At 36.1% G+C, this 26,075-nt stretch overlaps 1 long non-coding RNA gene across 1 annotated transcript in view; it reads left to right on the top strand.

Moving 5' to 3' along the window:
• LOC144284285 (uncharacterized) overlaps positions 1-26,075 on the top strand; it is a 72,169-nt gene that overhangs the window by 16,997 nt on the left and 29,097 nt on the right. Inside the window, exon 2 of the long non-coding RNA XR_013352642.1 lies at positions 6,165-6,262. This is a non-coding gene — a long non-coding RNA (uncharacterized LOC144284285). The remainder of the gene's footprint in view (positions 1-6,164; positions 6,263-26,075) is intronic.

Raw genomic sequence — 26,075 nt, 5'->3', positions numbered from 1 at the left:
CTTTGATCCATTTAATCTTACTAGTATTGATCTGCCATAGGTTATCTTTTTTGATATCAAATTTTGGTGAGAATATCAGTAAAAGAATTTTTTCGTGTTTATTTAAAAAACTGTTTTGAGGTTTAGTATTTTCATTCAGTTAAGTCTTTATCTAGAAGTGCCATCATTTCTTTAATTTTGATAACTAACTTGTCCCCAAATATAAAAATCTGGATGTTGATTAAATTGTACATTATTTTGGTAAATGCGATTTCTCAGACCTCTCTCTCTTTTTGAAGTATATTTAAGAAAAACATTTGTTTGCTTAAACTTGGAAAAATAATACAATCTAATGACAGTGGCGAACTATTCTGATTATGTTTTTTTTTCTTGAAATATTACGGCAAGATTAGAAATTTTACTATAGAACCAACAGTAGCTAGCCCAACATAAATTTGAGTATTTGGAGATATCCACAAATATTCATACATATCCGTGTGTGTCTCTATCTTTGTGTAAGGATAGATAGATGATAGATAGATAGATAGATAGATAGATAGATAGATAGATAGATAGATAGAATCTATATTTCTAGAACAGTTTTATAGTTAGCCTTTGTTTTTAAATACACTATGCTAGCCCAGTCTCTTGGCATTGGCAGCATATAATCTCTTAAGAAAGATGCTTTAAAAATGCTACAGTTAATAATCTTTAGTATTTTCCTAATACATATTTGCTTGTATAAAAGAATCAGTGTAACACAGAATATTGTCAACGTGATTTCTTTGTAGATCTCAATTGTCAAAAGGTTTTTCTTCAGCAAATATAAAGTGAAACATTTATGCGGGATCCATTCACTGATTACTCTTTTCCAGTTATCTATTCTTTTATACCTACAGTTTTTAATTTCTGGGTTTTTCCTAATGGATGGTGTATTACCATCTTCCCAACAGGGTGGCTCTGGAGATGTGTTTGGCGATTTCAGTTACTTTATTTTGTAATCTTTTGATCACACACAATAGTATACTTCTTACATTTTTATTTTTTTCATTCAAGAAGAATTCTGAAATGAATTATGATTAACATTTGACAATACAGATTCCTGGTGCTCTAAAAATACTGATGTCCGTGTTTGCCTTTTCTTTGTATTACACATTATAGAACATAAGTAGATTTCCACGTTTGGAACATAAATGTCCTAAGCTCAAGTTATTTATGTTTAACAAAATATATCCACTGCTTACTGCTTTGTTTCACTATTTACCTTAGCAACATTTTTTTTCACGTGGTATTTATTATGTGAATTCAAAATGACAGATAGTTATATACTTTGTGGAATGTTAGCTGTCTGTCACCTGGGAATATAGCCCTTATTCTCATGTTTGCCATATGCTTTGTTGCCACAGATCTTTCTGGGTAACCTCAAATTAAAGCATTTTCCTCCCTCACGACCTGTTGCATTTTTTTTTGTAATGTGAATAATTGTGATGACAGAGTTAATTTGTGTATGAAAATATGAGGGGAATAAGTCATTACACTTAATTCATATTAACTGTTAATTTTGTGAACTGGATAGTAAGAGCTAATGAATTTTATAATGTCAAATCAAAGCTAATTTCTTGAGTTGATCTTTTCAGTTTTTTAAAGGCTTAACATAGTGTGAGAGGTGGCTTAAATGTAACAATTATTACTTGATGATAAATTTAGAAGAATAAAATTGTCAATTCAAGGCATGTATATACTTTAAATCAAGATTTCCAAAGTTCTAAAATTTACTTAATAGATTCTTATAGATTCTACAGGATAATGTTTCATTTTGAATATAGAAAAGGAGAAAAATAAGTACATGTTGAATTGTTCTCATTAAAGAAAACTTGATCTCAATAGTCAGAAAGAAACAAATAAAGGGATAAAGATGTTGGAAAAGATAAAAGTATATCAAAACACAAATTTTACTAATGGCTCTTCCACGAATAGCAATAACTATAGTCGGTACTGAAAAATGTCTACATAGAAGAAAAAGAATAAATAGATAACAATCATTAATATAGAGAAATGAATTATCATATAAAAATAGGGCTTTTGAGAATTTTTCAACAGATTTTATTCAATGGCACTTTTGACCATGAAATGAAAAAAATAATTAAAGCATTATTAATAATACCACTTGTAATGTGGACTGATAAACTATATTATAAAACCTTACTGTAATACTAAGTAAGTCTAAATTCTTCATACTATATATTATTGGTTTCAAGTCATATATATATATATGCCTAACTTTCTGCTTAAAGCTGCCTAAACTTTCTAAAAACAACTTAATTTTTTTCACCAAGGGCAAATATTCATTTAATAACTTATAGTTGATTTATTTATTATACATATCCTGCCTACTTTATATTCAATTTTCTTACTATTCAAATTTGGTCACAGTGAGAAATACGTTAGCAAAGGAAAAGTAAGAAAAACAAGAGTATTGCAGAGTTTTTCTTTCCATCCCAAGTTAATATCCTTCTCTGAATATTCTAGTTTGCATGCTATATAGACTATGTAATATTTAAAACAAAATTTCAAAAGCCCTGCTTTCTTAAGGACTTCATTTTTGAAAAAAGAGTATTTCAGTAAACTTTGTCCTGCTTCTGGAGAACAGAGCTCCTTTTTAAAATGCAGCAAATAGTTTCAGCATGATCTTTTCCTTTATGTTTTATTTAAAATGTTAATGGAGTAAATCCACAATTCACATAATTTATTTTGAAACACTTTTGTTCAGAATAATGCATTGTAAGAACAGTGATATACAGGCAAGTTCCCTTAAAGAACATGCATCAATTCAGTTCCCTTTTGAAGCATATTGCAAATGCCCTCTACCAGGGCACAGCAACATTACATAAATCATCTTATATGAAAAATTAACATGACATCAAATATTTATAAATATTAATGTGTATGTTAATATAACCAAAGCTGTAACAAACAATCATAACCTTGCCAAGTTTCCTAGGACAGGCGCCGCTGATAATGATACCCATTATCTCTGGAGGAACGCACAATTATGAAAGTTATACACAGGATGCTATGTTCTTTAGCTGCTTTTAAATTTATCCATTAAATGTCTACCTTATATATAATATTAACCCTGTAGGCACACATTCTTAAGAAACTGAAAGGCAGCTCATGTGGGTAACTATTTTTGAAATCATTTTTATTTAATAGTGTACCTGGAAAGTCCCTGATTTTTCATATGATTTTATGTGTAATTGCAGTATATGGTCTCCTACAAATAAATCCACTTGCATTGATTTCGTTAACATGCATTTATTACCACGTATGCATTTAAATGTATGTACGCGGTGCCTTGTTTAAGAAAGGTACCCTTTGTAAATATGGATCGGTGATTTGTGGCTCTGAAATGTAGTACCTCTAGCTCTACTCTACCCAGGAAAGCTCTCTTTAGAAGTGTTCTTGTGGAGAATGTGGTGAGAGGGATGCATTCTTGGGTTTCCCTGCACCGAGGGCTGTCAAGTCTATAGATAGAGTTTTTGATCAGACCCTGTGGGTCATGGGAATGGGCAGCCAGGCAAAGTTTTGTTTGGGATTCTTCTTCCAGATTCCACTCTAAGTAGGTATGGTTAATTAAGCTCATAAGCATTAAAACAATGTGATTTCAGATGAAAGAAAAAATAACGCCATTTATGTATGTGCAGGCTCAGCCAACAGATTCTCATGGGCAAAGCAAGAAGATAACTTTATTTTAGGGCGAATATACTTTTGTGTCAAAAATGTTTTGCTTCCCTGAAAGAGATGAGGAGCCTCCTGAATCTACCTGACTGAACCTGCACCCAAGCAAGGATGTTCTTCATTTTAAAACACCTGACTTCTAATTCCAGTCTGATCCCTTGATATTACCAATAGATTTTTTTTTTTTTTTTTTTTTTTTGCATGGTATTGGACCCTAGAGAGAATCTGCTTGATGTCACTTATGGTGGGGATGAGTTTAGCTGGGAGTGTGCTGGAGAAGTGTGGAACTGTATTTTCATTTTAAACTTTTTTATTTGGCTCCTGGGTCTGGGGTTCGGTTTAAGGCATTTTTGCTCAGGATAAGAAAGCTGACTCAACCTATTTTACTTTCTGAAAAGCTAACTATGGAATGAGGAATGTCTCAAGTGGTCAAAAATATCACTCAAAATTATCTTACAATTAAAGATGCATTTTGTTGCAAATCTTTAAAAATATAATTGATTTTAGATGGTATGTTAAGCCTAATACACATTCAGTACTAGTTATGTTAACTAAATAAGAAATCAATATTTAATAGGTATCATTCTTAAGTGGGTCAGAATTTTTAATGGGATGCAAAGAAAAAGGGTCAATTTGCAGAGTAGACCTTACTTTGTCACTTAGTAATTAAAAATTTATTTAGACATAGTCTTTCCAATCCCCCCAAATATTATCATATTTTGCTCTCAGCTATTTTATCCTTTCATCAACATTATCAAATCACTTCTTTTTTTGGTCATTATTCTAAAAATGCAGTTATTTCTTCCACCTTAAAAAAAAATCCAAACAACAACAACAAAAAGTCTCATCTTGATTCCCCTGCTAGCTGCTGCCTCTTTTTAATTAAATTTAATTAATTAATTAATTCATTAATGCTCTCTCCATAGGAAAAAAAAACCTTACAGGATTGCCTACACTTGATGTCTTCAAATGATCTCCTTCTGTCTTCATTAAATGCAATCAAAATTCTTGCCTTTTCAAGAAACCAGTCTAGTCAAGATGACCAAAGATCTCTATGTTGCTAAATCCCAAGGTCAATTCTCAGTCTTCATTGTACTTGATTCTGCCTACAGCATTACAACACGGTTTACCACTTTCCTCTCCTTGACAGATTTTCCTCTTTCAGGACACCATATTCTCATGATTTTTTTCCTACTTCTCCGGCCACTCCACTTCGGGCTCCCTCACTTATTCTTATTCTTAATCTTGGAGTATCCCAGGGCCCAGTCCTTCTTCCTCTTTCTTTATCTTTCTAGACTCATATCCTTGGTGAACTCTCCAGTCTCAAGGGTTTAGTAGTATTAATATGCTGACATATCCCATATTGATATTTCCAGTTCAGATTTCTCTCTCATTTTTTTCTCTCTCTCCCCTTCCCTCCCCGGCCTCCTTGAATTCAGATTCATATATGCAATTATCTACTCAGCATTTTTACTTGGTTGCCTAAATAGGTAATTTCAAATAAATATGGGCAAAACAGAACTCCTGAACTATAAAATCTACTCCTGCAGTCTTTCCCAGCTCAGCCAATGGCACATCCAATACTTTCAACTACTCTAGCCAAAACCTTTGGTGGTCCTCTCTCTCTCTCTCTCTTTCTCTCTCCTCCTCCTCTTCCTCTCCTTGCTCCTTGTCTTCTAACTTATAAGGAAATGATCTGTAGCTGTACATTAAAAATAAATACAGGTTTTGACCTATTCTAAACTTCCACTGTTATGCTGAGCCACAATAATCTTTTGCCTTTTATTATAATAGCCTCCTAACTATTCTTTGTATCTATATTTGCCCCTTTCTGTCAATCCTTAACCCAGCAACCAGAGTGAATATTTTAAAATAGAAGTCAGATAATATGTCTTTGCTCAGAATCCTGTGGGTACTTCTACATGTTACTCAGGACAAAAGCTATAGTCCCCATCATGACTTTTGAGGGCCTGTATGATCTGAAACTCTGTTGTCTCTTTGATCTCAATTTCTAGAACATTCCTTTTATTTTCCCCATTCCACTGGGCACATCCTAATCTTGCTGTTCCTTAAATACACTAGGCATGCTTGGCACCCTTCACTTGGTCAGAATCCATTTGACCGACATTTTCACTTCTTTTATCACTTCCTCAAAGTCTTTATTCAAATTTCTTTTTTTCAATTAGGCTTCACTTGACTGCCCTATTTAAAATTACAAATCAGTCTTCCCTTAACCACTGGTACTTTTGACCTCACTTACTTTGCTCTAGTGTATATATTCTTTTCACCACTCTTTATTATTTTATAACATTCCAGATAATCTACCTATTTATTTTATATATGTATATATACATATATACTCTACACCCATTTGTATTTATTTATTTATTTATTTACTTATTTGCTTATTTATTTATTTATTTATTTATTTATTTATTTATTTTTAGGTCACCTCCACAAGAATATAAGGACCATGAGGATAAAGATCTTTGTTATCTTCAAAGGAATATCCTAAACATCCAGAATGGAGACTGGCACAAAGCAGGTAATGCAATACATAGGTGTTGAATGAATCAGTTACTATTGTAGGATCTATAGATTCAACACAATCCCAATCAAAATCTCAGCAAGTGATTTGTGGATATTGACAAACTGATCCTAAAGTTTATGTGGAAAGGCAAAAGAGGGATCCCTGGGTGGCGCAGCGGTTTAGCGCCTGCCTTTGGCCCAGGGCGTGATCCTGGAGACCCGGGATCGAATCCCATATCAGGCTCCCGGTGCATGGAGCCTGCTTCTCCCTCTGCCTGTGTCTCTGCCTCTCTCTCTCTCTCTCTCTGTGACTATCATACATAAATAAATAAATATTAAAAAAAAAAAAAAAAAAGAAAGGCAAAAGACTCAGAATAATCAACACAATATTGAAGGAGAAGAAACATCCTTGGAGGCCTGACCCTACCCAACTTCAAGATTTACTATAAAGAGATGGTAATCAAGACAGGGTGGTATCAAAATGGAGAAATAGATCAATGAGAATAGAATACAAAGCTGAGAAATCCACATAAATATAGTTATCTGGTCTCAACAAAGGAGCAAAGGCACTAAAATAGAGCAAAGAGTTTTTTTTCACTTGGTGCTGGGACAACTAAACATCCACATATAAAAAGATGAATCTAGAAAAAGTCTTATACCTTTCACAAAAACTTACTCAAAATGGCTCAAAAGACCAATACTCAAAAGACCAATGTGTAAGACACAGAACTACAGAAGTCCTAAAATATGACAGCAGAAAACCAAATGACCTTGCCCATAAAAGTAATGACTTTGTAGATACAACATCAAAAACATGGTCCATGAATAAAATAATTAATAAGCCAAACTTCATTAAAATGGAAAAAACAAAACAAAACTTGTGCTCTGTGAAAGACAACATCAAGTAAATGAGGAGTCTAGTCACAGACTGGGAGACAATATTTGCAGAAGACAAATCTGATAAAGGACTGTTATCCACAACATATGAAGAACTGTTAAAACTCAACAATGAGAGAATGAATAACCAAATTAAACACTGGGCAAAAACCCTGAATAGACACCTCACCAAAGAAGATGCACTGATGGCAAGTAAACATATGAAAAGATATTCCACATCATATGTCATTAGAGAATTTCAGGGGCATCCAGCGGGCTCGGTTGGTTAAGTGACCAACTCTTGATTTAGGCTCAGGTCATGATCTTGGATCCTGAGATCAAGCCCCATTTGGGGTTTTGTCTCAGCAAGGAGGCTGTTCCTCTCCCTCTCCCTCTGCTCCCCTTCCCCCGCCCCTTGGCCACCTTGCTCACTCTCTCTCAAATAAATGAATAAATCTTTTTTAAAAAGGAGAAAAAAATTACAAATGAAAAACAACAGTGATATACCACTATGTATCCATGAGAATGGCCAAAACCTAAAACACTGACAATAGCAAATGCTGGTGAGGATGTAGAACAACAGAACTCTCATTTATTCTGCTTCTCATCATGATTAATTTTACTTAATGAAAATATATGTTATACATCAGTTATATGCTCTATGTATGTACATTTATATACAGATATATGTTTCTTACTGAGAGTCACTTACCTTATTATGCATATATCATATAAACAATCTTTAGTGTCACCTTACTGCAATTTCCCCCTTGTCATTCCCACCCCAAGTTTACACTGAATTTCATGTATAGAATTTAATGGTACAGCAATTTGGATTATGGTTAGGGAAAAAGAAAGGAAAGAGAAGGGGGAAGAAGAGAGAAGGCATTTTTTTGACTGGTTCAAAAATTCCCAGGCTAAATTCCATGCATTTCACTCACAAGAACTTTTAAATTTCTTTCTTAGCAACTGCTTTCACTTTGTATCTTTCTAATAACTTTAGTTATACGGGTTTGAAAGGTGTCGTGGTTTAGGTAAGAAAATTAGAGAGTCTACCTCTAGGCACTAAAAATAACAAAGATATATATATATATCTTATATATATTTAATATATATATTAATATAGATATATATTAAAAGGAGACAGTTCTTCCAAAAAACTGGTTGCCTGACTTTAGTTAATATAAAGGGCAACTATCTGGACATTCTTCAGTATCTTCTAAGAGTGTCATTGTGCGATATTTGTAATGATGGCCCTGCATTCCTAGGAAAAGGTTACATTATGTATATAGCTCAGCATATTCTGGTTAAGAAATTTGGAAACAGTTCATTTAAAGAAAGCCCCATCAAAATGGTTAAATCACCTCATGATGTCTTCAGAGAGCAAACATTTAACTTTTACTCTCCTTTTCCTTCATCCTCTCTCCCTCTCTTCTTCCTCTCTCTCTCTCTCTCTCTCACACACACACACACACACACACACACACTTTATTTTATTTATATTCCTTACTTAGTGTTTCTCTTGTCTCAGACTAACTTTGCCAGCATGGTGGCTTATATTTTAAGAAAATACAAAATTTAGTAAGATTTTTACTTCCTTGAAAGTAATCTAACATTTCTATTTATATATTAAAAGATGCCTTGGTATATATTCACTATTCATTTAAGTCCAGTCAACTCTCAATTACCTCTAGTAATAGAGAGTAAGGACAGAATGAATGGATGGAGTCTATTCTTAGTCCCAAAACACAACTTTCAATCTTTTCTCTGAGTTCCTTACAAGATAGCAATACTACCTTCCTTTCCCCTTCTTTGTAGACTCATTTCGATTGTAGAATGACCTTAAGAAAAACAACCCAAGGAAAAAAAGAAGCAAAGTACAAGATGATCTTAAATCTTCTCCTAAAATGAAGATAACAAATGAAATCTCTAATGATTTATCAAAGAAAACAAACTGGGATGATTTTTCAAATAATGTCTCTGGAAGTATGGGTCACGTCTATATAAAAGTTGATTGCTCTTTATTAAACTGTGCCAACTATTTTGCAAATCATAAAATCATCCTAAAAGCCAGCTTCTTAAAAGATAAGCATAAATGTGCCTTAACCTTGAGAGTAGCAGTTAAGTTTTAAAATGTGAATATCATTATACATTTTATGATCTGCAGATGAAGAAGACAAGCAAGTCTTTATTTAATAACATTGTTAAATAGAATTAACAAAGTCTTACAAACATGTTATCCAGACTGTCAGTACTAGAACAGGCTTCTTAGCCTTTCTTTAACTAGCAATAATATTGGCCTTTTTACTAAGTGTGAACAGCATTTATCCAACGAGAAATCGATATCGAGCTGAAACTCCAAGGTCTTTACAGCTAATCCTAAAGAACATCACTCAGTGGAGATTCTGGGATGATGATTAGCATAAAGGCAAAACTGAAATGATTGTATAAAACAAATGTGCTCAAACTTGTATACAGTTTCCTGTATTTGATGATTACTGGACACTGAAGAAAATGGGAACCAGAACTAGCTTTTCCCTCCCTTGAAAATGTTCATTAAATAAGGAGTAAAATAAAATCCTCTCAGACACATAGATAAGTAGCTATAATTTAACACCTATTGTGCTGTGGGATGTCAATAGTCATTGATTACTTTCTTTGTGAAGACCCAATGAAATCCTATAAACTAGCGTTAACTTTGATGCTACAAAGGGTCAGAATATTTTAAAACACTGTTAGTGATGCTGACTTTTTAAAAAAATTCATCTGATGAACCTAGTCAGATGAGTACTAGGTACAAAAATCTGTGTTCCCCATCAGCTGATGAATTTGGAAAGAGGGGCAAGTCTTAGGGGCAATCCCCTAAGATCAGGTACAAACAAGGATGTCCCCTCTTACCACTCTTATACACCATAGTACTGGAAGTTGCAGCCAGAGAAATCAGTCAATAAAAAGAAATAAAAAGCATCTACATTAGAAAGGAAAAAACAAAATAATCTCTAATTGCAGATGACCTGATTTTATCCATAGAAAACCCTAAAGACTGCCAAAAAAGTGTTAGGATTCATAAGCTAATTCAATAAAGTTTTGGGATACAAAATCAATGTATAAATATTAGTTGTATTTCTATATACTAAAACATACTATCTGAAAAAATTACATTCACAATAGCATCAAAAACAATAAAATGCTTGTGAATAAGTTTAACCAAGGAGATAAAATTTTGTACACTAAAAATGATAAGACATTGATGAAAGAAATTGGCGAAGATGCAAATAAATGGAAATATATCCCATGTTCATGGGGTGGAAGCCTTAATACTGTTAAAATGTCCATACTATCCAAAGACATCTATAGATTCAAAGTAAGCCCTATCAAAATTCTAATGGCGATTTTTATAGAAATAAAAAAATCCTAAAATTTATATGGAACCACAAAAGACCCCAGATAGCCAATGCAATCTTGAAAAGGAAAAGCAAAGCTAAAAGCATCACACTTCCTGATTTTAAACTATAATGCAAAACTACAGTGAACAAAACAGTATAGTACCGGCACAAAATAAACCAATGAAACAGGATCAGGAACTCAGAAATAAACCCACATGTATATGTATATAATCGACAAGAAAGCCAAGATTACTCAATGGGGAAAAGATAGTTCTTCATAAATAGTACTGTAAGGCTGGAAATCCACATGTAGAAGAATGAAGCTAGACCCCTACTTTACATCATTCACAAAAATTAACTCCAAATGCATTAAAGACTTAAATATAAGACCTGAAACCATAAAACTCTGGAGGAAAACAAAAAACAAAAAAAGTAGGGAAAAAGAACCCTGACATAGGTATTGGCAATGATATTTAGATATGATACCAGAAGCACAAGTAACAAAAGCAAAAATAAGTAAGTGGAATTATGTCAAACTACAAACTTATCCGACAGCTCAAGAAATAATCAACAAAATTAAAAAAGTAACCTACAGAATAGGAGAGGATATTTGCAAATCACGTATCTGACAAGGGATTAATATCCAAAATACATAAAGAACTCATAGAAAAAAGAGAAAAAAAACCAAAACTAAAATAATATGATTGAAAAATGGGCAAATGATCTGAATAGATATTTTTCTATCTCTATTGGCCAGCAGATACATGATAAGATGCTCAAGATCACTAAATGTCAGGAAAATGCAAATCAAAACCACAATGGGGTCCCACCTTACACTGGTTAGAATAACTATTATCAAAAAACAACAAATATCAAGTGCTGACGAGGATGTGGAGAAAGGGGAACCTTCTTCCATCACGGTTGGGAGGGGAGAGCATGTGGTGAAGGCTGCTATGGAAGACAGTATGGAGGAGCTTCAAAATTTTTCGATAAAACTACTGTATGATCCAGCAATTCCACTTCTGGGTATTTCTCTGAAGGAAATGAAAACATACTCCAAAGGACATCTTCATCCTTTATTGCAATGCATCCTTTCATTGCATTACTTATAGTAGCCAAGTTATGGAAGCAATCTGTGAATGGATGAATATGTAAAGAAACTACAATGTATATACATACAAATATGAATATTATTCAGCCATAGAAAAGAAGGAAATACAAATACTGTATGATCTCATTTATATGTGAAATCTTAAAAAAAAAGACTGAACTCATAGAAACAGAGAGTGGATTGGTGGTTGCCGGGGGAAGGGGGTTGAAAGGAAATGAATAATGATGATCTAAGGACACAAACTTCTAGTTACAAGATGCATAACATCTGGGGATGTAATGTATATCATGGTAATTATAGTTAACAATGGTATATGCTTGAAAGTTGCTTAAAAACTTAATTTGAAAAGTTCTCACTACACAAAACCTGACAACTATTGTTATATGAGGTGATGGATGTGTTAACTAATATTATTGTGGTAATCATTTTGCAATATATATGTAGATCAAAACATTCTATACACCTTAAAATTATACCATGTTACACATCAATCGTGTCTCAGTAAAGTTGCAAACAAACAAAATACTTTCCTTTTTTTTTTTAAGGTTTTATTTATTTATTCATGAGAGATACACAGTGAGAGGCAGAGACACAGGCAGAGGGAGAAGCAGGCTCCCCGCAGGGAACCCGACGTGGGACTCGATCCCGGGACCCCAGGATCACGCCCTGAGCCAAAGGCAGACGCTCAACCACTGAGCCACCCAGGCGTCCCAACAAAATACTTTCTACTAAGAAAAGAAAATAAATCCCCTGCAGCTTCCTCCTTGAAATGGGGAAACTGGCTTTAGGAGATGGTAGCTGAATCCCAAAGGTATGTTAAGAAAAAGCTCTTTTGTCATGTATCCATAGAAGCCTAGCTATTTGGAAGTCAACATTTGACTCAAAATTTATTGTCTTTCTATTACACATGCGTCCGTAAACACCTTCTCTCTGTTCTTGAATATGAACATCCTTCGTCAGTTGAGAAGATGCCATTTAAAAAGGTGTTCAGCATTTGGCTTTCAAGAATCTGGCCATTCTAGACAAAAAGGCACCAGAGGAGTTCTTATGATTTATCATGTCTATGATCCATGAATTAAAAGGCCTTGGTGAGTGAGACCATTATGGTTTATTGCTTCTGGGAGCCGAGTACTACAGTGTGTGAAGAGAAGCTGGCACTAATGCCTGAATAATAAAAGTCCCTAAATACTGATTTACCTGTCAGACTAAATTGGCTCTGAAGGAAAGCTAATTAAAAAAAGAAAAAAAGAAAACTTGTAAATATAGAGTTAGAGTCCTTTTATTCCAAAAATTTCAGTGGAGATCTATATAATTTTCTTATGAAACTATGAGGAAAATTGTACATAGCCATTTGTATTCTATTATTGGTTGACATACTTTAGATTACAAGAAATTGAGAATGCCTACAAAAACTACCCAGAAGCTTTCCATATGCTAACAATATCACTTTCGCTTCTTGACTGTTTAAAGGGCCCAGAAATTGTATGTTTTCACAAAAATCATAGTCCAAGAGTTGTGTACTCCAAATAAGTTATAATGGTCTTAGAGTTGCTGTAGGTTGGATCATCTGTTTGGTCCTTGGATTCAACCCTGTAACTTCAGGCAGGCCTAGCTCTAAATTATGCCAAATTGCTAGTGCCTGTTCAGTCTTTCCACGTCTTCAGTGAATTCCCCTATTTTAGTTTGAAAGCACATCAGGCGTCATACTAACATCATATAGGGGAAGATTTTTCTTACCACTGTTAATCCCTCTGCCAAAATTGAAAACCCCATTTCATAATTCTGGGTTAGGCTTCCTAGATCCTAGAAGAGCTGCTCAAATTATCTGTCTTCTTGAACAGAGATCAGCAAACATTTTCTATAAAGGGCCAGATAGTAAATAGTTTTAGTCTTTGCAGGCCATAGGATCTCTATAAGAACTATTCAACTCTGCTATAGTAGCATGAGAACCATCCTAGATAACATACAAACGAGGGAACATAGCTGTATTCCAACAAACTTATGGTCACCAAAATTTGAATTTCACATAATTTTTACATGCCACAAAATATTATTATTTTTACCTCTACCATTTAAAAAAAATGTAAAACCTATTCTTATCTCAGGAACTGTACAAAAAAAACAGGTGGCAGACTGGATTTTGCCTACAGGTCATAGTTTGCCAATCCTATTCTTGAAGATACAATTACAACGAGTTCCAAGCCTCATCTACGCATGTGATTTGAGGGGAAAGGGTTATTAATCTTAATTCACCTTCCTTTGTAAATCATCAACACATTGTACAGGGTACTTTCTGTAACAAAATCTTGAGGACAAAGGGGAAAGTGAAAATCCCACCTCAATATGGTGTCCTAAATTCCATCACATAACCAAGGCATCTGAGAGGTGTAGATGTGGCCCTGTTCTAGGCTACAGTACTGTAGACACACTGCGGAAGCGATGGTGCATCTCTTTTCACCTGGTCTTTATGCTGAAATGTATTGATTTTCTTATCAGTTCTTTCCCCAAAAATTCTAATTAATTATAGTTGCTTTCATAGTGTATGAGGTTAACTTTAATATTTTTTTCCTCTTGTGTGAAGGATGTATCAGTACCTGAAACTATTTGTCTACATGAGTCCAAATCTCACTGATTCTACATAAATTATAGCATAATCACTATATTTGCATCAATCTGATATGAAATACTTCCTTGTCAAAATGTTGGTATAATCATCAAAAATTCCATTTACCTAATGGGTATTTTGTAGATGTGGGGCCTAATTTTTGGCTGCATCAATTAACTACAGATTCGAAAGCTGGTGTGATTGGTATGCTAATCAAATATTAATATGAGACAGTGAAATATTTTTTGTATTTTTGCAGGCAATAAAATACTTTAGGTATAATAAGTTGAGTTAAATATGGTCATAAATGTGCTCATCTGATGATAAATTCTCTATTTCATAATGCTAATATGATAACAAAGTAAGGTTATTCCTTAGTTAAAGTGATTACTAATGACAGTCTCTAGGTTGCTTAATAAAAAGCACAGGGGTGCCTGGGTGGCTCAGTGGTTGGGGATCTGCCTTTGGCTGGGGTCATGATCCCGGGGTCCTGGGATAGAGTCTGCTTCTCTCTCTGCCTATGTCTCTGCCTCTCTCTGCCCCTCAAGAATAAATAAAATCTTTAAAAAAAAGCACAGAAATGGAAAGACTTTAGAGATTATATTTTGAGTCTTGCAAAGTCGTATTAATTTCCATCCTACAACTTTTTGGTCTTCTCTTTAATCCCTCCTGAATAGCCATTGGCCAATATATTTGGGGTTACTTGCTTCTATGGTCTACCCATCCCTCCCTGTATTAGACTACAAACTCTTGCAAGGGAGTGAATCTTACTCATTTCATACTCCCAGGAGTGAGCCAAAATGCTGACAATGATGAAATCCGGAATGTGTTTTTGTAGATTGAGTGATTTGTGTTATCTTGCGAGTTAACCCCTTATTTGGATGAGTCACAAGACCAGCTTATATTTCTCTATTCTACAGTTTTATAGAGGAAACAGTGATCCTGGTTCAGTTGTTTTGGCCTAAAAGCTTCCATGAAACAAAGGACAAATTCCTTGAATCTCAAGTTCCCTTATTAAGAGGCCATCAAACCTTCATAATAGAGGTGTGTTAATTGTCACATGTGAATTGCCACAACTGTAGACATTTTATCAGTAGCTAAAAACTTTTCTGTAACTTCTGGTGAGCTTGTGGGTAAGAGCAAGATGTGGAAGGCAGAGGGTACTCACTGCAGCTGTGCATGTGCTGAGGCTGGAAGCTCGTCTAGCAGCTGGCAAGTCTCAAGAGACTCAAGCGATTGGAGGGGTTGATGCACAGAATCAAAACTTATGTCACTTGTTTTCCTTGTACTATATATAAGGTGCTTCTCTGTGATAAAGTACAGAAAATGTCAAAACAAATTTAAAGTGACTTCAATAACTTTGATTTATGCTCCTTGAAAATGCTAAGCATTTCATTGTATTGCACTTACCTATCTAAAAAATGGGTAAAGTAACAATTGAATTATTCTAAGAGCTGCACAACTATTTGGAAATAAGTCCTTTAGTCATACAGTGACTCTGACTGAACCTGTCTCTTGAGGTTAAGCATCATAAAGAAAATATCTAAGCCTACTCAGTAAATCAAGAAACTTCCTATCAGATTTTCTTCAACTCACTCAGAAAATGTCATTAACATAAGAAAAAAAAAAAAGGCAAGTGTTTGCCCTCTTTGAAAAGGCTGTGATTTTGCTGACTTCACAGATGGGCTTATATCCTTCATTGGAATAACAAGCCGTGTTACTCTAGAGGGACAGTGTTTCTATTTTTTGTTCAATAAGGAAAGGTCCCTGCAGTAGAATGTATTTCAGATTACTACAGACTAGATGAAGAGGGTCAAAGTTTGATGTGAGCTGGGAAGTGTGGTTGGAGTCCTTGTTCCAAATGAACACATCTTAGCTTAATCCTATGGCCACATTGTAGCAGGGTCCCCCGTTTGTATCATTTCCCCAGCTGACTCCCCATTTCCATCTTGGGATATCCACATGTCCTTGCTGCCCCATGACCTGGACTATGGTTCTGGTTTATATTCTTGCACATGGTAAACCAACTCTGGCAGTTTTTCCACAGCTGATACTACTACTAGCAAACTTTTGCAGAGCACTTATTATGTGCCAAGCTTCAAAGGGATGCAGATCTGGATCTGATATTTGATATTTTTATTAAACAATCCTGAAAACTCTCAAAAAACTATCTTAGGTCTTGGCTCATGGGTTGGCACCACACAGAAGAAACAAAATCTGAGCAAACTTCTCACCAGCCTCAGGCAAAAGGCTCAGCTAAAGGAGATTTATTTTAGATGGCCAAGATGCTTTTGCCAAAGTCAAAAAAGTCTGACTCCTAAGGGAAGGTGCAAGTTACTTTTTGAGGGTGTTTTGCAAAGGAGGTGGGGGTAACTTCTGGTTCTGGAAGAAGTCTGTCCTTTGCCCTGAAGGTGATCTTTGTTTGCCTGGGGACTTTGGGCTGGCAGATAGTGACAATGTGGTATAGGTAGGAGCCGACCACACCCAGGGTGGAGGCTAGAAAGATCACCTAGGTGACTTAGGGTGAGAGTTTTGGGTCAAGAGACTAGAGACTGGGATCAACAATGAGGGGCAATCAATCCTACCTACATAATAGCACTCCAATAAAAACTTCACATACTGAGGCATGGATGACCTTTCTTGGTTGGCAATACTCAGATGTACTGTCACACATCAATCCTGGAGAGTCCTGACTCTGAGGAGAGGACTGTAAAGGCACTGTGCTTGGTACTTCCTTGGCCTCTGCCCTATGCACACTTATCCTACAGTAAGCCATAATCGGGTTTTTGTTACTGTTCAAGTATATAGCTTTCAGTGATTCCTCTGAGCCCTCTGGGGAGTTATCAAAAGTGACAGTGGTTTTGGGAACCCCCTCAACAGGTAATTGGTGTCGGAAATGAGGGTAGTCGTGGGTTCAGTGTTCCCTTTAAAACCTCCTAGTTGATCAAAACTCTTTGCAGTGGGCCCAGACTCAACCTCCTGTATTGGAAGTCCCTGAGACAACTGTTTAAAATACAGCTTCAGTGGCTACTTAAACCTACTGGATCAGAAGGGGGGATGTTGGGAAGCTGCATCAATTAGCAAGTTTTCCAGGTGCTCTCTAAGCTGAGTACCAGTATTCTAGAGAATGAGGACCCAATCTTAGCAGAAATTAACTTGACCTACTACAACAAATATGCCAGAAAATCCTGGGAGGAAGAAATCCCAGGATCTTCACGTGTTCAGTTTCCTGGGTCATGTCAGTGCTTAGAAAATAATCCAATGTGTATAAAGAAGAACTAAAAATCATCAACTAAAAATGATGACCCTGGGTGATCCTTTAGAAAGGCTCAAGGAAGGAGTTAATTCCTTTCTCTGTTCTCTGGCTTTTCACAGAAAACGGTGATGGTCACTTTCTAGGTCCTAGGAAAGCACTGACCTCCAAGTATTATAGTGGAGATAGTCACTGAGCAAAAATAGAAGCAGCTGGGCCGTGCTTAAAGGTATCGTATTGAATAATAAACACCTGGTTTCACTGGGATTCCTGATTTTCCAGTCTGAGGTCACGTTTCCCACTGGGACACACTGGTTCAGGAAAGAATCTGTGTTCAAGCCAGTAGTGTGCTGCCACTGGCTCACAACCAGTTTGGTAGTTGATTGTGTGTATCTTTTCCCAATCTCCTGGTCGGTGACATCACATGGTTATGTTGACGTTGGTCACGGCAGGAGTATTTCCACCATAAAAATGGGCAAATTGTACAAATCAGGCCCCAATCCCACTGGCTATTAAATATTTACCAGCATTTCACTGGTGCAAGCCTGGGCAGGTGCCAAAGGGAGGCACTGACATTTTACCATCTTTTACATGCATTCAGTGAGAGAGCTGTGATTTACTTTCAAAAACCTGACTCTGACTCCAGAAGAATGCAGAGTGCAGTATCTGCAAACAAAAAGGACACCTGACACATTAAAGGTCGTTTGCATATCTGTGTCAATCTGAGAAAGACAGGGCTCATCTTAATTTTATGAGTGACATTACAGAAAACTTGAAAGGGGTCATCTGGATATCAAGTATTATTTGTCACTCAGTCTTCTTATAACCATTATTATAATGATACAGCCATAATCATTTAAAAAGAGCCTTAACAGTCAGGCTTTGATTTCAAAAGGGGGAGTTTTTCTGAAGTTGATTGAAGGGGATTCCTTTCTTTTGGCTTTGCTGTCAGCAGAAAAAAGGCACCAATGTAGGAATGTGATAAGTGATGGGTAGCCTTGGATGGCAGGTCTTTGAGAGTTGAGTTTTGTCTAACAGTGAAGATGTAAGTGAGCACAGGGTTGTAGGTTCACTGGTATTCCATTCTGCTTTACCTTTCATTGTAATTTATAAGTTTGAGTTAAAAAATTTCATTATCAGGGCAATTGAATTCAAAACTAATGCTGTCGGATAAATGTACAATTCTTTTTTTTTTTTTTTTGGTGCTTAATTATGATCTTACAGGTGAAATGAAAGACAAATTGATTTCTGCCTTTATTCTTACCAGATTTTAGTATTTAAAATATTTATCCAATGCCTCGGGCAATATTAAATGTGTGTCTCAGCTGAGTTTACATTTTAATTCTCAAAAACGAACTCACTAGGCATATTTATATGACGAGGGACTTTTTAGGTGGTGAGCCTACTTCTTACAAATTGTGCAGACTGATATATGTATTTATAAAAATTTTACAAAGATCATCCATCGAGTCTAATTCTATGTGAGCCTCTTGTCTCTTGTGAAATGAATTTTTTTTGAAGTGTGTCACCTTTTAGACTTGTAAAAAGATCTTTCTTTTGGAAATTCTTTATTTTTGATGGAAAAAAACCCAAAAATGGTTATAATTTTACATAAAACTAATTCACTGTAATACTGTCTCCTTAAGTCGCTACTCCTAATCTGGTTTTCTGGGGTAAAAGATAATGCTGGCTGAGAGGATAGAGAACATTTATTGAGCACTTACTGAGTGGAAGATGCTCTCCTAAGGACTTGATGTAGCTTATCTCTGTTCATCCTCCCACTAACCCTTGGAGATAAGCACAATTCTGATCGCAGTTTTCAGATAAGGGGACTGCCAAGTTTAAAGAGGCTAAGAAACTGGCCAAGGTCAAACAGATTCTGAGGCAGAGGCAGGCCCAACCTATAGTCTGATACCCAAGCCTGCGCTCTTAACTCTATTCTGACTTGGTCTCACACTCCAGACAGTATGGCACCAGGGAAGATCCCAGAATTGATTCACCACATACCTGTGATTCTGAAACAATTTTAGCTCATTTTGTGGAGTTTCTGGGAAAGGACCTCCCCTGTATCATTTGCGAAAACGAGATAAAATTCCTAAAAAGAGCATTTTGAGTCTTGGCTATGAGGTTAGATGAGACATCCCACACACTCAAATATTAATCTATGTCTCCTAATCGTTGCTACTGATTGATGGATGTATAGATCAATCGAACAAGTCTAGCAAATCAATTGCATTGTTTTCATGGGGTTTCCAATCTTGCAAGGACACCCGGAAGGATAACTCCCAATACAAGGTCGTCTGATTGCCACAGTCAAAACCAATTTCACCTCTCCAGAACACCAACAGGCTATGACCTTTTAATTTTTAAATTTATTTACTAAATATTATTATGATTATTATGAATATTAAGTATTATTTATGACTTTTATTTTAATGAACTGCTGGAGCCTACATGCCCTCACTAGCTGAAAGTTCAAAGTTTCCTTCTTCAGCCTAATTCCTAGAATTTTCTTAAAGTCTTGGGCACCTGCACAGCTATGTCCTGCTGATGGTTGCAGTCACTTGGTTCGTATCCACCTGTTCAGTATCAGATATTACTCCAGAGTGTATGGTACTATAATAGGGGGACTGGACCCCAAGACACTTTCAGCCTCTGCTCAGGCTCTCTGAGAGCTAGGTCTTGCCCAGGCATGCTTGGGTCTCAGAGTTGAGCTCTGGATACCAGCCATCTTGCTTCTCCTTTTACGTTTCCCTTTTGACCACAGTGTATTGGCCACAGGGTAGATCTGTGAACACAGCCCCAGCTGCCAGATTCTAATGGTGACAGTCTCAACTGGTTTGATGTCTGGCTCCCATAACAGAGGTCTAGAGGGTTGGGCTAAAGTCAGATGGTGGGAAGACAACATGCTATGGAAAAGAGCTTAGGTTTGGGTTTCACTCTATAAGTAGTGGGCATAATCATTGATGATTTAGAGTAGGGGAAATGCATGAAGAAATGGATGTTTGGATAATTTAAACTGAGGTTGTAAGATCTCATCTTGGGTGGGAGCACTGGAGTGGGAAGGAAAAGATGACTTATGATCCTTACATTCCAGAGAATTGGAGAGCATTTCACCACGCTCTGCGATCATGCACTTACATCAGACATTATCATTGGTGGTCATGGTGGCAGAGTCAAGGGAATCTGGGGTCAGAAAAGAGAATGAAAGCCAAGTTATGTGTTAGACTCTTTCATGTTACCAGAAACAGAGTTGTTCTTAACTATCTCCAAGTTGACTTGGAGTTTATTACATGGAAATGGAAATAAGATACAACACCACCTGTCTGCCGTAGTTAACCACTCTAGAGCAAGTCTCATGGAACAAGGGTAAGACATGTGTGCTCCTCTCGAATTATGGTTCCTCAGCTCCTCTGGCTTTCTCTTCCACTGTTCCTGCTGTTCCCCGGGCCACCCTGCCTCTGTTCTGTGCTTTAACTCAGAGCTTCCATTTGCTCAAGGATTCCACTGCCTTACTACTTCTGAATTACTGTCCTTTTCTCCTTTTTCTTTAAATTCATCCATCTATTCTCTAGGCCAGGAGTCACTAAACTTTTTTTCTAAAAAGTATATGTTTTTTTTTTTTTTTAAAGTATATGTTTTAAATATATTTGTGGACCATATGGTCTCTGTTGCAACTATCCAACTGCCGCTGTGGCACAAAAGCAGCCATAGATAACATGTAAACAGGTGGGCGTGGCTGTGTTTAATAAAACTTTATCAACACTGAAATTTGAATTTCATGTAAGTTTAATGCATCGCAAAATAGTATCCCTCATATATGTTTCTGAATCATTTAAATATGTGAAAACCATTCCAAACTTGTGGCCCATATAAAAATTGATGGTGTAACCGGATATGGCTGGAGGGCCATCATTTGTCTATTCTTGCTCTTTATCCTTCTCTCGTTCACATTCCTATTTTCCAATAGAGATGATATTTATTGATTTAACTAGTGATCACATAGGGTCCTGGGCTCTGATTGAATTGCTGCTTGGGTTTAATTCCAGACTCTAGTACTTATTTAACTGTACAATCTAAAGCAAGTTATTTAGATTTTCTGGGCTTCATTTTTTTCTTACGGAAAATGAGGATAGTATTAATACTAATTCTGTGGGTTGATGTGGGAATCAAACAAGATACAATGGTGCTAAAGTGCTTAGCTCAGTATGTGGCACAGAGTAAACACCCAGTAGGTATTAGCTGTGATGGTGGTGGGGACCCTCAGAGCTCTCCAATTATGAACCTATGTAATGCAGGCCCAAGAGATGAAGGCCTTGGTCTATGTTGCTTACTGCACTACTTCACTACTTTAAACTTGATATGTTTAAATTGAACTAATCTCTACATCTTTACTTCTAGCAACTGTGGGTAGAGTATCAAAGACAAAGGAAACAAAGGAGAGTGACCTACATATAAACCCTTCCAGAGTATGGCTCAAGCCATCATGCTGTGGTCTATAAGCATGACACATGCTTTTTTTTCCCCCCAGGCTTCCAAATACATTATATTTAAATAGGAACAGAGTTTTGGGACGCTGTCTATGCACAAATGCAATGTCATAAACAAGGTTCAGCAATAGCAGTAATGTAATACCTAATCTTACAGGCTAGTTTTCTCTTGTGAATAAGGACCCCACATGATCTAACAGTCTTTGCCAGAGGAGGATCAGCAACAGCCCCAGAGCAAGGTGTCTAGCAAGCCACAATTGACAAATATTCGTTAATTATCTTATATAATAAGGGGGAAAAAAAAACACTTCAGAAGATGGCGCATAGGGAGGTATGGTAGGGGTAGAGTTGTTGACGTTGATTTAAACAAAATTGTGTTAGCAAGAGAAATAACAGCAAAGCAGAAAGCTGCTCTAAGGACTTTTTAAGTGTTAAAATCTTTTCATTGTAAAATAAAACAGAGACACAGAAAACATACAAATCAAATGCCTGATTCAGTAAATTATGACAGGTGATCACCACCCATGTCAAGAAATAGAACACTGTCAACCATCTACAAGGCCTTCCCGTGCCCCATCCTAGTCATAGCACCCTCTCTTCCATGGAAAAATGACTGCTATCCTGACTTTTATAGTCATCTCTTCTTGGAACTTGCTTTTTGTAGTTTTATCTCACTCATGTGCATTCCTAGAAATTATAGCTTAGTCTTGCCCATTAAAAAAAAAATTGATATGTCTTTTAAATCACTTTTAATCCATAGGTTTCTCTTAGCTCCCTTTCATTTTCTTACACTTTATTGAGGAACGTGGGCTGTTTAACCCACGTAGAGTTTCCCATCGTCTGCGTTTTGCTGATTTGATACTGTTGGTGAAGTTCAACATGTTCTTCTGTTTTTTGAATTTCCTACAAATTGGCAGCTGAATGCAGAGACTGGATCAGACCCAGGTTCAATCCCTCTGGCAAGACTAAAGGTGTCTTTATATACTCTAGTGTTCCTTCTAGTTTAGTCATCATTTCCATAATGATTTTTGGCAAGACTATGAGGCACACAATGTCTGGTTCTCTCACTTTTTGTGATCTTAGCAGCCAATAATGCGGAATGCCCATATATACTCATTCATTCATGAAGGCTGCAAAAATAGTGACATTCTATCATTTTATTTTCATTTATTAGTGGAATACTTATATAAATACTTTCCTTCCTCTATGATTTATCTACTTAGTGGAATCTTTCATTGATTATTTTTCAAGATAATGAGTTAATTCCTTATATTCTGAAGATAACTAATGCTTTTTGAAAAAAAAATTTCACAAACTCAGAAATCCAAATAAATTGTATGAGTTTAAATCTATTGCAATGATGATCATTATGGGAGTTCAATTTGTCGAGTCTTTGGCTGGTGGGACCTCTTTGTTGGCCTTTGAATCCTTTTAACATCACCTTAGTAGTCTTTGATAGCTTCTTTGCTACCTCGTATTGTAATCTAAGATATTGCAGGTTCATCTTGTACGTTTCTTCTCCTTTAGCCATTTGTCCCAGAAATTCTGGTTTCTTTCAGTGAGAAGAGATTTTCAAAGCCACAAGATGTTCATTGCTACTAGGTAGATCACTGTTTCCAGTCCTTTTTAGTGCACAGTATATTTAGGAAATATATACAGACGTTTAAAGATAAAATACTTTATGAATTCCTATTTATGCTTTAATTCAAACTTGCAATTGTACAGCTTTACTTAACTTCTTTATTACACCAATAACTCTTCCATTCTTTTGTAGGTGCCTCCCTATTATACCTTATTCCTCTTTTTTAATACCTTGAGTTTTAATTCTTAAGGACAGAAGAAATGATAAAATTAGAAAATCCCATAATCACGCACCTGTTTTATCTCATCACATACACAACAGTCTCAAAATAACACAAATATCACCTCCAATGAGATACCAAAAATTTTAAAAAAGGGTTTTTTGCATATGTTCTTCTGATATTCCCTCCACTTTTTAATAGTCATATCTACATTGTCAGAACACATAACCATTATACAATGTGCTCTCTGCCTTTTAACCCTCATTTCCTCTTACTTTTCCAGGTAAATATATATTTAATGCTTACCACCAGCCCTTAAGTTAATGTCTCTCTAGGCATAAGCTCATTCTCTCTACTCGATGGGCTCATGGGAACAATATTCCTTGAGTTCTTGCATGTTGATAACAGTTTAACTGTGCCCTTTATACTTGAAAGGCAGTTTTGCTAGATATCAAATCCTTGGGTCACACTTTCTTTCCTTGACTATTTTAAATATGCTACTCTATTTTCTTCTGGCATAAAGCATTGCTGTTGAAAGTCTGATGGTAATTTAATTTTCTTTTCCTTATAAGTATTGAATTTTATTTTCTAAGAGGCCCAAAGGATTTTTTTTCTTTATATTTACAGTTCAGTAATTTCACTAAACCATGTGGTGATGTTGGTCATTCTGGATTCTCAGGAATGCAGTGTGCACTGTCAATATGCAGGTCTAGATTATTATTTCAGGAAACTTTTCTTGAGTTAGTATTTTCAGTATTTAATCTATTTTCTTGTTTGCTTCTTCAGAAACTTCCTATTGACCATTTGTTTGATTTCCTTCTCTTCAATATTGATCATCTTCTCTTGAATCCCTTTTGTCTATTTCTTCATTTCTTTTTGATGTTTAAAAATTCCTCTTTTTCACTTTCTATTTATCCTGAAACATAGTCTATTGTGTTGGTAAGCTCTCGTCCCTTCTGGTTAAGTCTTCATCTCTAATATGATTTTTACTTTAATTTAGAATTCTTTCCTGAAGTCTGTTAGCTCATTTCTGAGATTTTTCTGGTTCTGATTCGTGTTCCACTTTCACGTCATGCATCATTTTCTTAATGTCTCTTAGCTTATTTTGAAATAGCAGGTCAGTGTTTTGATCGTTTTCGAGGGCACATCTTTCTAGTGTGCCTTCATTATCTGTTAGGATGTTATTCTGCTACTTGTTCTCTTCTTTTTCTCATCATAATACTATGTGAGATTTAACCTTGATACTTTTCTGTTGTGTATTTCTATCTGAAATTTGTTTTCTTGAACTTTAAGAATGAGGCTGCATTCAAGACAGCTTTTCTAATTTCACAGAGCTCCCTCTTCTGTTGCTTTTCAGTAAAAGTATGGTAGCTGGCTTTCAGAGATGTCCTGGCTCTCTTCTCATGTTGCCTCTGGTCTGGACTTTCCTTGAGTTCAACTCTGCTGTCGCTGTCCTGCTCACCATGGATCCCATCCCCCAGCTGTGTCATCTCTGAAGGGGCCCCAGGCAGGGCTGCACTATGACTTCTGTGAGCCCCAGGCCTTTGTGGATCCCTTCCTCCACTAAAACTGTCAAAAATTATATTTTACAGCTGTGGTAATATTAAGATAAATACATTCTGACATTTTCTTTGACCTAAAAGTAAATTTTTTTCCTTCTGATTTTAAGGAAATACAAACATTCCAAGGGTCATAAAAGGACAGTGGGCCCTAGGCACTGTGGCTATAGTGCCTGATGGATGACTTGGCTCTGGAGGGGACATGTCCTGGAAGAGTACCCCATTGGGTCATTTGTGAGCCTTTCTAATGGCCCAACCTCTTCTAGCCTGTGTGAGCCCTTTGCAATCACCTGGTATCAGATTGTACAAAACTCTCTCAGTTTTAGCTGCTATTCTCCAATTGGTCGACCATGCGTTCTAGTGAATATAAGTAGACACATTGGCCACCATGGGGATACTCATGTTCTCAGGTTCCTCAGATGCCACCCTGTCAGTGCACGCTGCATCCTTCTATAAAGAAGCTAGGACACTGCACTTGTTTGGCTGTGGGTGGCTTGTCTACATCTGCTTGTATTGTGGTGTGCATGGGTTAACTTCTCAGCCAGCAACACGGCAAAGGTCCAGGGATTTTTGGTTTTGCTATCTACTTGTTCTGTCTGCTTTTAGTGTGGATTCAGAGAGGCTGAAAAACTGTACTACTGCTGCCATCCTTCTCTCAGAGCTTTTAATGAACTTCCAAACTCAATAATTGAGGAGAACCTCCTCACTTGCCAATAAATCCAGAGTAAGATTCTATGGCTCTCCAAT

Source organism: Canis aureus, chromosome 15 (genome assembly GCF_053574225.1).
Source record: "Canis aureus isolate CA01 chromosome 15, VMU_Caureus_v.1.0, whole genome shotgun sequence".
Classification (NCBI taxonomy): domain Eukaryota; kingdom Metazoa; phylum Chordata; class Mammalia; order Carnivora; family Canidae; genus Canis; species Canis aureus.
The sequence above is the reverse complement of the archived record's forward strand: the minus strand, read 5'-3'. Positions and strand labels throughout refer to the sequence as shown.